The 14,246-nt window shown below is 44.0% G+C and overlaps 1 long non-coding RNA gene across 1 annotated transcript in view; it reads right to left on the reverse strand.

The window, feature by feature from the left end:
- The window catches only part of LOC123757923 (uncharacterized), an 855,462-nt gene extending 841,408 nt beyond the window's left edge, over positions 1–14,054 (reverse strand). The window contains exon 1 of the long non-coding RNA XR_011229392.1: positions 13,810–14,054. This is a non-coding gene — a long non-coding RNA (uncharacterized lncRNA). The remainder of the gene's footprint in view (positions 1–13,809) is intronic.
- Between the last annotated feature and the right edge of the window lie 192 nt (positions 14,055–14,246).

A 14,246-nucleotide genomic window follows, 5' to 3' on the forward strand; every position in this document is an offset into this window, starting at 1 on the left:
TCCCCCCAACCTATTCCACATGACAAGACATTCTATTCCAAACATTTACAAGTTCCCGATAATCGCCAATGACACCTGCAATCATACTCATCACTAATAACATCTGTAACAAATCCTGATGAGCTTTCCACGGATCATCTCGCTCAACCAAAAGTGACCAGCATGCTTCCCATCAGATCAATTGACTGATTGATGAAGCCACCACAAGAGGTGGCACGGGTATGAGCAGCCCGTCAGTGGTAGATGTTTGGAGACAGTGTGATCTTTGGTCGTGTAACATCCTGGAGTGTCTCTGGGCACTACAATCAGGCCAAATGATGCCTGCCAAGTGTGGAACAAACTGGGTCAACACAAGGTCAGGAGGACGCGGGTACAAGATGGAAGGAGACAATACCACCACTAAGGATATGTCTCGTCCTTATCACACACTCACGGGAGACATCTCCCGTCACGCAGGGTGCAGTCGCACCTCCACAGATCTCCAGTATCAGCTCTTGATACTGGTAATGTGTTATACTCAAATTCTATGTCAGTTGAAATGTAACCAATCACAGGCAAGTAGGCCTCTGACGTCATGCCAGACAGAGGAGCATCAAGCCATGCTCCCAGCAGCCTCAGTTATCCTCACAGACTCATAGTAGAAGGACCTCGGCTGGCTAGTTATACACCTGTTTGCCTCACTCAATAAATATATACAGAAGCGACTACTGTGTCTACATTCTACCCGAACAAGGCAAACGAATAAATGGCTCAAAAGGGCCACCATTTACGGGCTATTCATGCCCGTGCCACCTTTTGGATGGCTTAATCTTCATCAATCTACCATCTTGCAGGCTATTCATGCCCGTGCCACCTCTTGATTAACAACCTTAATCAATACCAGCACCCCGCTCCTGTGCCAGGTAAGTCCACCACGGGCTCACCATAGCCCATGCTACTTGGAACTTTGTGTTCCCGGTAGCTGAATCTAAAACATCACCAATACCAGCAGTCTACTTCCAACCCCCACACACCAGCCGCTACGAGCCTCGCCTAGAGCCCAGACAAGCCATTCCTGGCCTCATTCGTGCTCTCCACCCCCGGCCTCGCTGTATCTCTGCTATCGGCTTCATTTGAGCTTCTCTTCTCGAGGCCAAGCACAAGCTCTCCGCTTCCGGCCATCTTCAGAACTACATCCTCCCTCACTGCCACCAGCACGGAACAAGAATTATTGTCTCAACCTTCCGCGGCGTCCTGAAGGCAATTTTTTTTTTTTTAGTTTGCGCAGGTGGGTAAAGGAACAGCCGACTGTTGACTTATGTTAGCAGGAGAGTTTTCCCCTTCCAATAGCTCATGGTAAACCTTACCCACCAATTTCCCCAGGAATACGACCCGCCAATAGTTTAACAACTTGGTACCCAATCACTGCTGGGTGAACAGAGGCATACAGTTAAGGATGGGTACCAAGTCAATCCTCCCAGGCCAAGAGCCTAGGCCAAATCCTTTGCTGTTAATCAAGTTATATACCCCTTGAACACACACAATCTACAAAGTAAAAATAATCACAGAGACCATTCACACTGATGGATCACTCAATACAGCTGCAGGGAGGGCAGGAAGTGCTGTTATTGTTCATCAGCGCGATGGTGTAATTGAAAAGGCTTTAAGAGTTAGTAACTGGGCATTCACCATGCAGGTTGAACTGGTAGCAATACTGGTAGCATTCAGAATTATTGACAACACGGAAGTAGACAGCTTAATTATTTCTGACTCCCTGTCCTCACTACTAGCATTAAATAGTTTACAATCAAATAGTAACGTGCTTGTCTTCGAAGCCAGATAGATATATATACGCATACTTAATAGACAGAGAAATACCAAAATGTTGTGGGTTTCTTCTCATTGGATTGCAGGAACATGAAAAAGTTGACGCCCTTGCTAAGGTTGCAGTAAATAAAGACAAAACATCTTGAGTTATCAAATCAGTTCCTTAAAAGTGTCATTACCCGAGAACTCTTAGATGAATTAACAAAATATAACAGTGCAAACTGGAACTAGCAAGACCATTATTCATCAATGAGATGTGTCAAACAAAACATGTGTATGGGGCAAGTAACAAAATCAGCAGACTAGCAGACGTTGTCACAGCTCAAGTACGACCTGTAGCCAAGTATCTCTGGCAGCTCGGCTTGTATGGGGGATCTGGATAAGTAAAGTATATGGACAGAGACAAGGACACACTACAGCATTAGATCTTAGTCTAATAAAATTGAGCCATTTATAGATAAATCTAAACTCATGCTGCATGAATTGGGAAAACATCTTATTACTAAAGGATAAAATACCTGAAATCCTTGCACTGTATCCATGTTTAGCTTCCAGTACATTAATGACACGAGATAAAGGAACAAGCAATGTAGTGTGAAGACTAACAACTATTTCCAGCAGCTTTCATATGCACCCTTACAGAGGGCACCAAAATTCTTTATCAGACCTCAACGGAGATTATTACATGAACAATTACGTCTATCCTGCACAGCTTATAATATCAGCTATTTACATCGTTCCATTTCATAAGCTATGTATGTACAATTACTCATTATATATTAATGGTACGTCTTGTTGCTAATACATGACTGTCTTGGCTGTGGAGGTATTAGAGGAGTATGATAGTTTTTTTTGTTTAATACAGTTTGGTTGCAGCAGTTGGATGTTAGGCTGTATTATTATGTATGTATTAGGCTGTTGGATGGCTGTATTACTACACTCGCCACCCGTCTTGCCAGCGATTTGTTTGGTGCCACCGGAGGCGGCTAGTTTATTGTGCACCCCATACTCATCTTGTGAGCGGTAGCGCAAAAAGAATTACATATTGTCACCGAAAATCGTGTATGTTACATATTACACATCGGAAATAGGTATTTTTAATACTTAAAATAATTTAAATATTAGATACTACAGAATAATAGAAGAACTGCTATTTAGTATTATTGTCTACTCACTACAAAAAAAAAAAAAAACTACAGTTTTTACATTATTCTAGCATGTGTCATTTATCTACTAGTAGTAAAATATGGATACCTGGATTGTACCTGGATGGGGTTTTGGGAGTTGTTCTACTCCGCAAGCCTGGCTCAGGGCCATGCTCGACTTGTGAGAGCTTGGTCCAACAGGTTGTTGCTTGGAGCGGCCCGCAGGCAGTACACGGATTTCAGGTATGTTACCATTCGTAATACAGAAATCGTTTGCCAATTCATACAGCGTGAGTTTAAATGTATTTGTAAATGGCTAAACATTTTCGCAGTCTAAGATATAATGGTGTAATCCCTGGAAACACAAACCGAAACTGTCTCTATTTTCCGCTTGTTACAACTTGAAATAAAGTTGTTATATCTTGGCTTAACGTGTTTATGACGTATTAGAACGTTGTTACAACCTGCTATACTGGTTGTTATAACTGGTTAGGTGGTGTTAAAACTTGTTCGAACGTTGTACCAACGTCGTAGTTTCGGTGTGTGTTTGGCGGAATGGGTGTCCTTGGTTCACAGACTTCACACCTTACGACATCTAGATCCCCACACAAGCCCACCTGCCAGGGGTACTTGTAGCCAAGTCTTACTCGTCCTCTGTCTACTCCTTGTCTTACTTGCCCCCGTGCACGCTTATTTGTCACGTTTCATTGTGATACAGAATGGACCAGCTAGTTGTACCACCTTGGTGTAATATATTCGTGTTGGATGTTTGTGTGGGCCAACATAATTGTAGTTCCTGTTATTGGAGACAAGAGCGGACGCGTGTGCGTGCGTGCGTGCGTGCGTGCGTGCGTGTGTGTGTGTGTGTGTGTGTGTGTGTGTGTGTGTGTGTGTGTGTGTGTGTGTGTGTCTCATTACCTAAGTGTAGTTACAGGATGAGAGCTACGCTCGCGGTGTCCCGTCTTCCCAGTACTCTTTGTCGTATAACGCATTGAAACTACTGACGGTTTTGGCCTCTGCCATCTTCTCAGTGGTGGAGGCCAAAATTAGATCAAACCACCTTTGTTCCAACCGTCTACCGCTCTGTTTGCAAAAGAAAGTTTTCTAATATTTTTCGGCACCTTTGTTTTCTTAGCTTGAATCAGTGTCCTCTTGTTCGTGCAGTTGCTGGTTTCAGGAATTCATCTTTGTCAATTTGGTCTATTCCTGTTAGTATTTTGTAAGTGGTGATCATATCACCTCTCTTCTATCTTCTAGTTTTGTCATGTTTAACGCCTCTAGTCTCTCCTTTATGTGTTATTTGATTGACAGTTGAGAGGCGGGACCCAAAGAGCCAGAGCTCATCCCCCCCCCCACAAGCACAACTAGGCGAGTACACACAGGGGCCTCGCGGTTGAGTGGACAGCACTTGGGTGTCGTAGTCCTAATGGCCCGGGTTCGATTCCCGGCAGAGGCGGAAACAAACGGGCAGAGTTTCTTTCACCCTGATGCCCCTGTTTACCTAGCAGTAAATAGGTACCTGGGAGTTAGACAGCTGCTACGGGCTGCTTCCTGAGGATGTTTGTGTGTGTTAGAGAAATATATGTAGCAGATATAATAGAGGAAAAATAGATGGGGTTAGAAAGGCGGGGCCCCAAGAGCTAATAGCTCGATTCTGCAATAGTAAATACGCGCGCGCAAAACAGTGTACAGAGCTCATTCTTTCCCAGTTTAGAATTCCTCCCCTAACTGAAATTCTTCCCTAATTCCTTCCCTGGCTAAAAAATATTTTCCTTAGATTTTAAATTCCTCCCTTTGGAGCCAAGTGTCTCCCGGTTGAGAATTAACGCTGTATATGTAAAGAAATATATACCTTTAAAATTGGGACGTTCGCTAACTTTGTATATATTTTGCCCATTTTGCATATATTCTGTTACCGCTTAAAACATTACATAATGTACAAAATTTTGTTCATGTGCAGTGTTTCCTTATTATTTATGCCTCCAAAGTACAAGAATGACCATTTTCCCCCTCACTCAAATTTTGCCCAAGATAGCTTAGAAGACGTCTAAAGTGACGTCTATCGACTCCTTATATAATCAAATCAAATGTTTATTCAGGTAAAAGTACATACATACATACATACATACATACATACATACATACATACATACATACATACAAGGTCAGTTACAAACAATGTTGGATTTATTGATAAGAGCTAGTACATACAATACCTAAAGCCACTAATACGCATAGCGTTTCGGACAAGGTGTGGGGGAAAAAACACTTAAGACTAAAACTTAATACTAATTGAAATCAAAGCATAAATTGAGAGATCAAAGCATAAATAGGGAGCATAAATTGAGAGCTGTGAAACAACGCGTCACAGCTCAGTCAGCAGTCACACCGAAAACAGTCTAACAGTCTCCGTGGTGTAGTGGTAAGACACTTGCCTGGCGTTCCGCGAGCGCTTTGTCATGGATTCGTATCCTGGCCGGGGAGGATTTACTGGGCGCAAATCCTTAACTGTAGTGTCTGTTTAACTCAACAGTAAAATGGGTACTTGGTTGTAACAACAATTCTTCGCGGCGGGGATCGTATTCCAGGGACCTGCCCGAAACGCTACGCGTACTAGTGGCTGTACAAGAATTTAACAACTCTTGTATATATCTAAAAAAAAAAAAAAAAAAAAAAAAAAAAAAGTGACCATATCTCTAAAACGCATTCCCAGCCCGTTCTGGCCAGCGTTCCCTACGTTAAGAAACAGTTGCACTGAAGTGCACTAACGCAAAGGTCAATGCAAAGTCTGAGGGGGGGGGGGGATAATAAACGTTTTTTATAATTTGTCTGTATAAGCAATCAGAAAATAGCACGTTCTACCCTGGAACAATAAAGAAAAATGATTACGCATTGATTGTTGCCGCCAGATGGGGACCAGTTTAGTGTGTAGCCCATACACGTCCTTTAAGCGGTAGCGCAAAAATGATTAAAAAGAGCACAAAAGGTCTTTATCAAACCTCACCGGAGATTATTGCATTAACAATTACATGTCTCCTACACACTTTATAATTATAATGCTAGTTAGAGATTTTGAATTTCAACAGCTATGTATTTACACTTCACATCAACAAACTGGAAAAGGTGCAAAGACACGCTACTAAGTGGCTCCCAGAACTGAAGGGCAAGAGCTACGAGGAGAGGTTAGAGGCATTAAATATGCCAAAACTAGAAGACAGAAGAAAATAGGTGATATGATCACTACATACAAAATAGTAACAGGAATTGATAAAATCGATAGGGAAGATTTCCTGAGACCTGGAACTTTAAGGACAAGAGGTCGTAGATTTAAACTAGCTAAACACAGATTCCGAAGAAATATAAGTAAATTCACTTTCACAAACAGAGTGGTAGACGGCTGGAACAAGTTAGGTGAGAAGGTGGTGGAGGCCAAGACCGTCAGTAGTTTCAAAGTGTTATATGACAGAGTGTGCTGGGAAGACGGGACACCACGAGCGTAGCTCTCATCCTGTAACTACACTTAGGTAATTACACTTAGGTAATTACTTAAAACATTACGCAATAATGCTAGGTCTTTTTGCTAATACCATCCTGTTTTAGCTATGGAGGTATTACAGGGTCACAGGGAAATCTGCTGTTTATTATTATTGGGCTTCACACTGCGCTACTTGTGCAGGCGATGAGTCACAATAACGTGGCTGAAGTATGTTGACCAGACCACACACTAGAAATTGAAGGGACGACGACGTTTTCTAGTGTGTGGTCTGGTCAACTGCGCTACTTGTTCCATAGTGATTAGCAATCTGACAACTGCAGTTGCCAGCTATTTTTAAGTTTTATTGGTTATGAAAACTTAGTAAATAACACTAATTTTGTCAGGGGACAGGCAGCCAGTGTATATTATATTATATAATATTAATCACACAAACACACTTGTGGGGCTGGGTGGCTGAGTGGGCAGCGCTCTAGACTCGTGGACCTAGAGACCGGGGGTTTGATCCCTGCACCTGGCGGAGACAGATGGGCAGTTTCCTTAAACCTGATGCCCCTGTTACCTAGCAGTAAATAGGTACCTGGGAGTTAGACAGCTGCTACGGGCTGCTTTCTGCGTAGGTGGTTGGGTGGTTGGGTGGTTGGGTGGGTGGTTGGGTGGGTGGGTGGGTGGGTGGGTGTGTGTGTACTCACCTATTTGTGCTTGCGGGGGGTTGAGCTCTGGCTCTTTGGTCCCGCCTCTCAACCGTCAAACAACAGGTGTACAGGTTCCAAAGCCTATTGGGCTCTATCATATCTACACTTGAAACTGTGTATGGAGTCAGCCTCCACCACATCACTCCCTAATGCATTCATTTGTCAACCACTCTGACACTAAAAAAGTTCCTTCTAATAACTCTGTGGCTAATTTGGGCACTCAGTTTCCACCTGTGTTCCCTAGTGCGTGTGCCCCTTGTGTTAAATAGCCTGTCTATGTCTACCCTATCAATTCTCTTGAGAATCTTGAATGTGGTGATCATGTCCCTCCTAACTCTTCTGTCTTCCAGCGACGTGAGGTTTAATTCCCGTAGTCTCTCCTCGTAGCCCATACCTCTCAGCTCGGGTACTAGTTTGCTGGCAAACCTTTGAACCGTTTCCAGTTTTGTCTTATCCTTGACTAGATATGGACTCCATGCTGGGGCTGCATACTCCAGGATTGCCTGACATAAGTGGTATATATAAAGTTCTGAATGATTTCTTACACAAGTTTCTAAATGCCGTTCTTATGTTGGCCAGCCTGGCATATGCCGCTGATGTTATCCTTTTGATATGGGCTGCAGGGGACAGGTCTAGCGTGATATCAACCCCCAAGTCTTTTTCTCTCTCTGAGTCTTGAAGAATTTCATCTCCCAGATGATACCTTGTATCTGGCCTCCTGCTCCCTACATCTATCTTCATTACATTACATTTGCTTGGGTTAAACTCTAACAACCATTTGTTCGATCATTCCTTCATCTTGTCTAGGTCTTCTTGAAGCCTCAAGCACTCCTCCTCTGCCTTAATCCTTCTCATAATTTTGGCATCGTCAGCAAACATTGAGAGAAATGAGTTTATACCCTCCGGGAGATCATTTACATATATCAGAAACAGGATAGGACCGAGTACAGAGCCCTGTGGGACTCCACTGGTGACTTCACTCCAATCTGAGGTCTCACCCCTCACCGTAACTCTGTGCTTTCGATTGCTTAGGTACTCCCTTATCCACTGGAGCACCTTACCAGCTACTTCTGCCTGTCTCTCCAGCTTATGTACCAGCCTCTTATGCGGTACTGTGTCAAAGCTTTGTCACCTGGTCGTAGAATTCTATTAAGCCAGTCAGGCAAGATTTACCCTCCCTGAACCCATGTTGGCAATTTGTCACGAAGTCCCTTCTCTCCAGATGTGTTACTAGGTTTTTTCTCACGATCTTCTCAATCACCTTGCATGGTATATAAGTCAAGGACACTGGCCTATAGTTCAGTGCCTCTTGCTTGTTGCCCTTTTTGTATATTGGGACCACATTCGCCGTCTTCCATATATCTGGTAGGTCTCCCGTCTCCAGTGACCTACTATACACTATGGAGAGTGGCAAGCTAAGTGCCTCTGCACACTCTTTCAGTACCCATGGCAAAATCCCGTCTGGACCAACAGCCTTTCTAACATCCAGATCCAGCAGGTGTCTCTTGACCTCATCTCTCGTAATATCGAACCCTTCCAAGGCCGCCTGGTTTACTTTCCCCTCTCCTAGTGCAGTGATCTCACCTTGTTCTATTGTGAAGACCTCCTGGAATCTTTTGTTGAGTTCTTCACACACACCTTTGTCATTATCTGTATACCTGTCCTCGCCTGTTCTAAGTTTCATTACCTGTTCCTTCACTGTTGTTTTCCTCCTGATGTGACTGTAGAGTAGATTTGGTTCAGTCTTGGTTTTGTTTGCTATATCATTTTCATAATTTTCTCTGCTTCTCTTCTCACCCTAACATACTCATGCCTGGTTCTCTGGTATCTCTCTGCTTTCTGGTGTTCTGTTATTCCGGTAGTTCCTCCATGCCCTTTTGTTCACTTCCTTTGCTTCCATACATGCCCTATTATACTGTGGAATATTATTTTGCTTCTCGGATTTTTCCTTTTGAGCCGGGATGAACCTGTTTACTGCCTCCTGACACTTTTGGGTGACATAGTCCATCATATCTTGTACAGACTTAGCTCTGAGGTCTGTGTCCCAAGGTATTTCCCTTAGGAAACTTCTCATCTCATAATTCCCCTTTCGGTATGCTAGCCTTTTGTTTCCTAGTTCTTTTTTGGGGGAGATAATTCCTAGCTCTACCAGGTATTCAAAGATCAATACACTGTGATCACTCATTCCCAGGGGTGCTTCCATCTTAACTTCCCTTATATCCCACTCATTTAGGGTAAATATCAGATCGAGTATGGCTGGTTCATCTTCTCTCATTCTTGTTGGTGCCTTGACGTGCTGACTCAGAAACTTTCTTGTTGCCATGTCCAGCAGCTTAGCTCTCCATGTTTCTGGTCCTCCATGTCGGTCTCTGTTCTCCCAATCTATCTTTCCGTGGTTGAAGTCTCCCATAATTATTAGTCCAGAGCCATTCCTGCTAGCAACAGAAGCTGCTCTCTCTATTATGTTAGTGGTGGCCATGTTGTTTGTCATATTCCTGTCTGGGCCTTCTGTCATTTGGTGGTGGATTATATATATGACTACGACTATAATTTTTTGTCCTCCAGTTGTTATGGTACCTGTTATGTAGTCACTGAAACCTTCACAGCCCTGAATAACCATCTCCTCAAAATCCCAGCCTTTTCTTACCAGCTGAGCTACACCACCACCACCTCTTCCTTCTCTCTCTTTCCTCACAACATAATAGTCCTGTGGAAACACTGCATTTGTTATGGTTTTCGTTAGCTTTGTTTCTGTGAGTGCTATTATGTCTGGGTTTTCTTCTACTACCCATTCTCCAAGTTCGTTTGCTTTATTGGTAATTCTATGTATGTTAGTATACATTGCCTTGAGGCTCACTTTCTTCTGTCCTTTCTCATATTGCCACCTTGGTGAGTGTTCTGCTGGTGGGGGAAGCTGTTCCATGGGTGAGGATTTTTGTGAGGTGGATAACAGGGTCTCGGAGGATACTGGAGTGAGGGATGGGGGGTCAAGTGAATGGACAGGGACGGTATGGGATGAAGGGGGAGGGAGGACTGGAAGGAAAAGGGGGGAGGGGGGACATAGTGGGAGAAGGGGAGGGGTAGCAGGGTGGGGATGGGATGTGGGGGAGGGAGATTTGACTGAGCATTTGAGTGGGGGCAGGGAGGGTTTGGGGTAGGGGGGGTTTCTATGGAGAGGAGGGTGGTGGGGTTGTACTCCCCTCTGGTGTTACTAGGAAGCTGGTTGTGAGTTTCCCCCTCACAACTGGGGGATGTTGTGTTGGGAGCTGCGATTTCCTGGTTTCCCCTCTCACCCTGCGCTTCTTCTTTGCTTCTGCCACCATGGTTCTCTCCTCCCTCGTCATGTCTCTCTGGAGGAATACTTTTTTGAATTCTCCCACATGTTGCAGGTGACTCTTCTTTGTTAGAATCATCTTTGTGTTTTCGTTTGCAAACACTATCTTTAACAAACGGTCTTGGTCTTTGTTGTACCAGCCTAGCCTGAAAACCTTCTCAATGTTATGCTCAGCCCCAGCCCTCAGCCCCCCCCCCACACACAGTGTGTGTGTGTGTGTGTGTGTGTGCATAAGGAAAAAAATATTAGTTAGTTACAGTTGATTGACAGTTGAGAGGCGAGCCGAAAGAGCAGAGCTCACCTTCCCGCAAGCAGAACTAGGTGAATACACACACACACACACACACACACACACACACACACACACACACACACACACACACACACACACACACGGAGGGAGCAGGAGACGAGATACAAGGTATCATTTGGGAGATGAAATTCTTCAAGAGTCAGAGAGAGAGAGAGAGAGAGAGAGAGAGAGAGAGAGAGAGAGAGAGAGAGAGAGAGAGAGAGAGAGAGAGAGAGAGAGAGAGAGAGAGAGACCGAGACCTGGGGGGGGGGGTCGATATCACGCCAATCCTGTCCCCTGAAGCTCATATCAAGAGGATAACATCAGCGGCATATGCCAGGTTGGCTAACATAAAACTGGCATATGCCTTTAGATACTTGTGTGAGGAATCTTTCAGAACTTTGTATACAACATATGTCAGACTAATCCTGGAGTATGGGGCTCCAGCATGGAGTCCATATCTAGTCAAGCATAAGACTAAACTGGAAAACGTTCAAAGGTTTGCCACCAGACTAGTACCCGAACTGAGGGGTATGAGCTACGAGGAGAAATTACGGGAATTAAACCTCACGTCACTGGGAGACAGAAGAGTTAGAGGCGACATGATCACCACATACAAGATTCTCAGAGGAATTGATAGGGTAGATAAAGATAGACTATTTAACACAAGGGGCACACGCACTAGTGAACATAGGTGGAAATTGAGTGCCCAAATGAGCCAGAGACGTTAGAAATATTTTTTTCAGTGTCAAGTAGTAGACAAATGGAATGCATTAGGAAGTGATGTGGTGAAGGCTGACTCCATACACAGCTTCAAGTGTAGATATGATAGAGCCCAATAGGCTTAGGAACCTATACATTAGTTGATTGACAGTTGAGAGGCGGGACCAAAGAGCCAGACCTCAACCCCCGCAAGCACAACTAGCTAAGTACACACACACACGTACGTACGTACGTTAGGCTTATATCGAGGTCTGCCACACCTCATGGTCGAACTACCGATCCTCCCCAAGATGAAACCCCTACAACAAGCTGACTAACTCCTGGGTAGCTATTTACTGCTAGGTGAACAGGTCATCAGGTGATAGGAAACGCACCCAACCATTTGTCTCGCCTGGGACAACAACAACAAAAAAGATTAATTGAATACAAGTAACTGGAAACTATATATAAAATTAGTTATACCGAGAGAAGAAATAATGCTAAACGTTTTAGGCGTTGCAGTTTTGGCGGGAAAATTCGAACGAAACATGTTTTTTCTTCTTAAAATAGTGAAAGTGTTAATTTTGGCACGAATTTTATTAAACTTTCACACATTACACAATGTAAAAGTCGCTACAGTGTGATCATTCTGGTTTATTCGTTTTGTTAAAAAAAATCTCTAATAAATAATTTAGGAAGAAAAACCCCAAACACTGCGTGCGTATTAGTGGCTTTAGGCATTGTATGTACCAGCTCTATCTATAAATCCAATATGCTTGTAACTCATCTTGTATGTATGTACTTTTACCTGAATAAACATTTAAAACACATCCACAGTCTCCGTGGTGTAGTGGTAAGACACTCGCCTGGCGTTCCGCGAGCGCTATGTCATGGGTTCGTATCCTGGCCGGGGAGGATTTACTGGGCGCAATTCCTTAACTGTAGCCTCTGTTTAACGCAACAGTAAAATGTGTACTTGGATGAAAAAACGATTCTTCGCGGCAGGGGATCGTATTCCAGGGACCATAGGATTAAGGACTTGCCCGAAACGCTACGCGTACTAGTGGTTGTACAAGAATGTAACAACTCTTGTATATATCTCAAAAAAAAAAAAAAAAAAAAAAAAAATATTTGATTCGAGTCGAGTTGAAAAATGTTCTAAAACATGGCTTTATACAAACGCATTCTAGCCTAGATCCCCCATACAGAAACCAATGAATTATCAATAATGTGTTGGCGCCTCGCTCTAAAAAGGGAGTCAAGTTGTTTTAATTGGTATAAATAAATGTTAAAAATGATAATTATAATAAATTCAATTTACAAGGGTTGTCATTAGCCGCAGACCCGTCCCCCTAAATAAAAAAAATTACGCGCTAGGGTCCCAATGAATCAAATACTTTAGTTTTTACCTCACTGTCGCCAGATTTCGCTCGATGATCATTAAATATAACGTAGGTATAAATTGAACAGATATACTTTGTTATGAGTATTGATAAGCCTACAGCATACGTATAAAACTTTATAGCAAAATTATATATCGTGCTAAATTTTCAACAAATAAATAAATAAATACGGTATCACTTATATGAATTACAGCTTTTAAAACACTGAACGATCCTAACGGGGTAAATCGTATATTACAAGCAATCTAATTCCTTTAATCTACATTACCATTAATTAGAGCACCATGTACGTAACTTGTCATATAATTGTTGGTGAAATAAAGACCAAGTGGACACCCACAGGGAACAGACCAAGTGGACACCCACAGGGAACAGACCAAGTGGACACTCACGGGGACAGATCAAGTGGACACTCACGGGGACAGATCAAGTGGACACTCACGGGGACAGATCAAGTGGACACTCACGGGGACAGATCAAGTGGACACTCACGGGGACAGATCAAGTGGACACTCACGGGGACAGATCAAGTGGACACTCACGGGGACAGATCAAGTGGACACTCACGGGGACAGATCAAGTGGACACTCACGGGGACAGATCAAGTGGACACTCACGGGGACAGATCAAGTGGACACTCACGGGGACAGATCAAGTGGACACTCACGGGGACAGATCAAGTGGACACTCACGGGGACAGATCAAGTGGACACTCACGGGGACAGATCAAGTGGACACTCACGGGGACAGATCAAGTGGACACTCACGGGGACAGATCAAGTGGACACTCACGGGGACAGATCAAGTGGACACTCACGGGGACAGATCAAGTGGACACTCACGGGGACAGATCAAGTGGACACTCACGGGGACAGATCAAGTGGACACCCACGGGGACACACCAAGTGGACATCCATGGAACAGAAGAAGTGGTCTTACCTGAAATCCGAGCCAAAGGAGAAGAACCAACTGCTATCACTCAAAACTTTTCTTCCACAGATACAAATCCCGCGTGTATCGCCACTACCGGGTCGAGTCGACAGTACCTAGCCTTTACGGTGGGGAAGGACTGAACACTGAACTTCACTTCGGTCACACACACACACACACAGAACAATTGACTGAGTCTGGGAGAGGCGGTATTGGGCGACGCGACCCCCTCCACTCACCACCTCAGACGACGCTCTGACGTCCCCCTCAACCCTCCCCCCTCACACACGTCGTCTGCTACCTCACTCACGCCATCTATTGTCACCGCATCTAACTATTTTCCCTCTCCTCTCTCTCTCTCTCTCACACACACACTCATCAATCACCTCTTACTCTTCCTTCCGTATGGCCGCAACTGCCTTATGATGGTCATTCACGGGTTTTTT

Source organism: Procambarus clarkii, chromosome 22, assembly GCF_040958095.1.
Source record: "Procambarus clarkii isolate CNS0578487 chromosome 22, FALCON_Pclarkii_2.0, whole genome shotgun sequence".
Classification (NCBI taxonomy): Eukaryota; Metazoa; Arthropoda; class Malacostraca; order Decapoda; family Cambaridae; genus Procambarus; species Procambarus clarkii.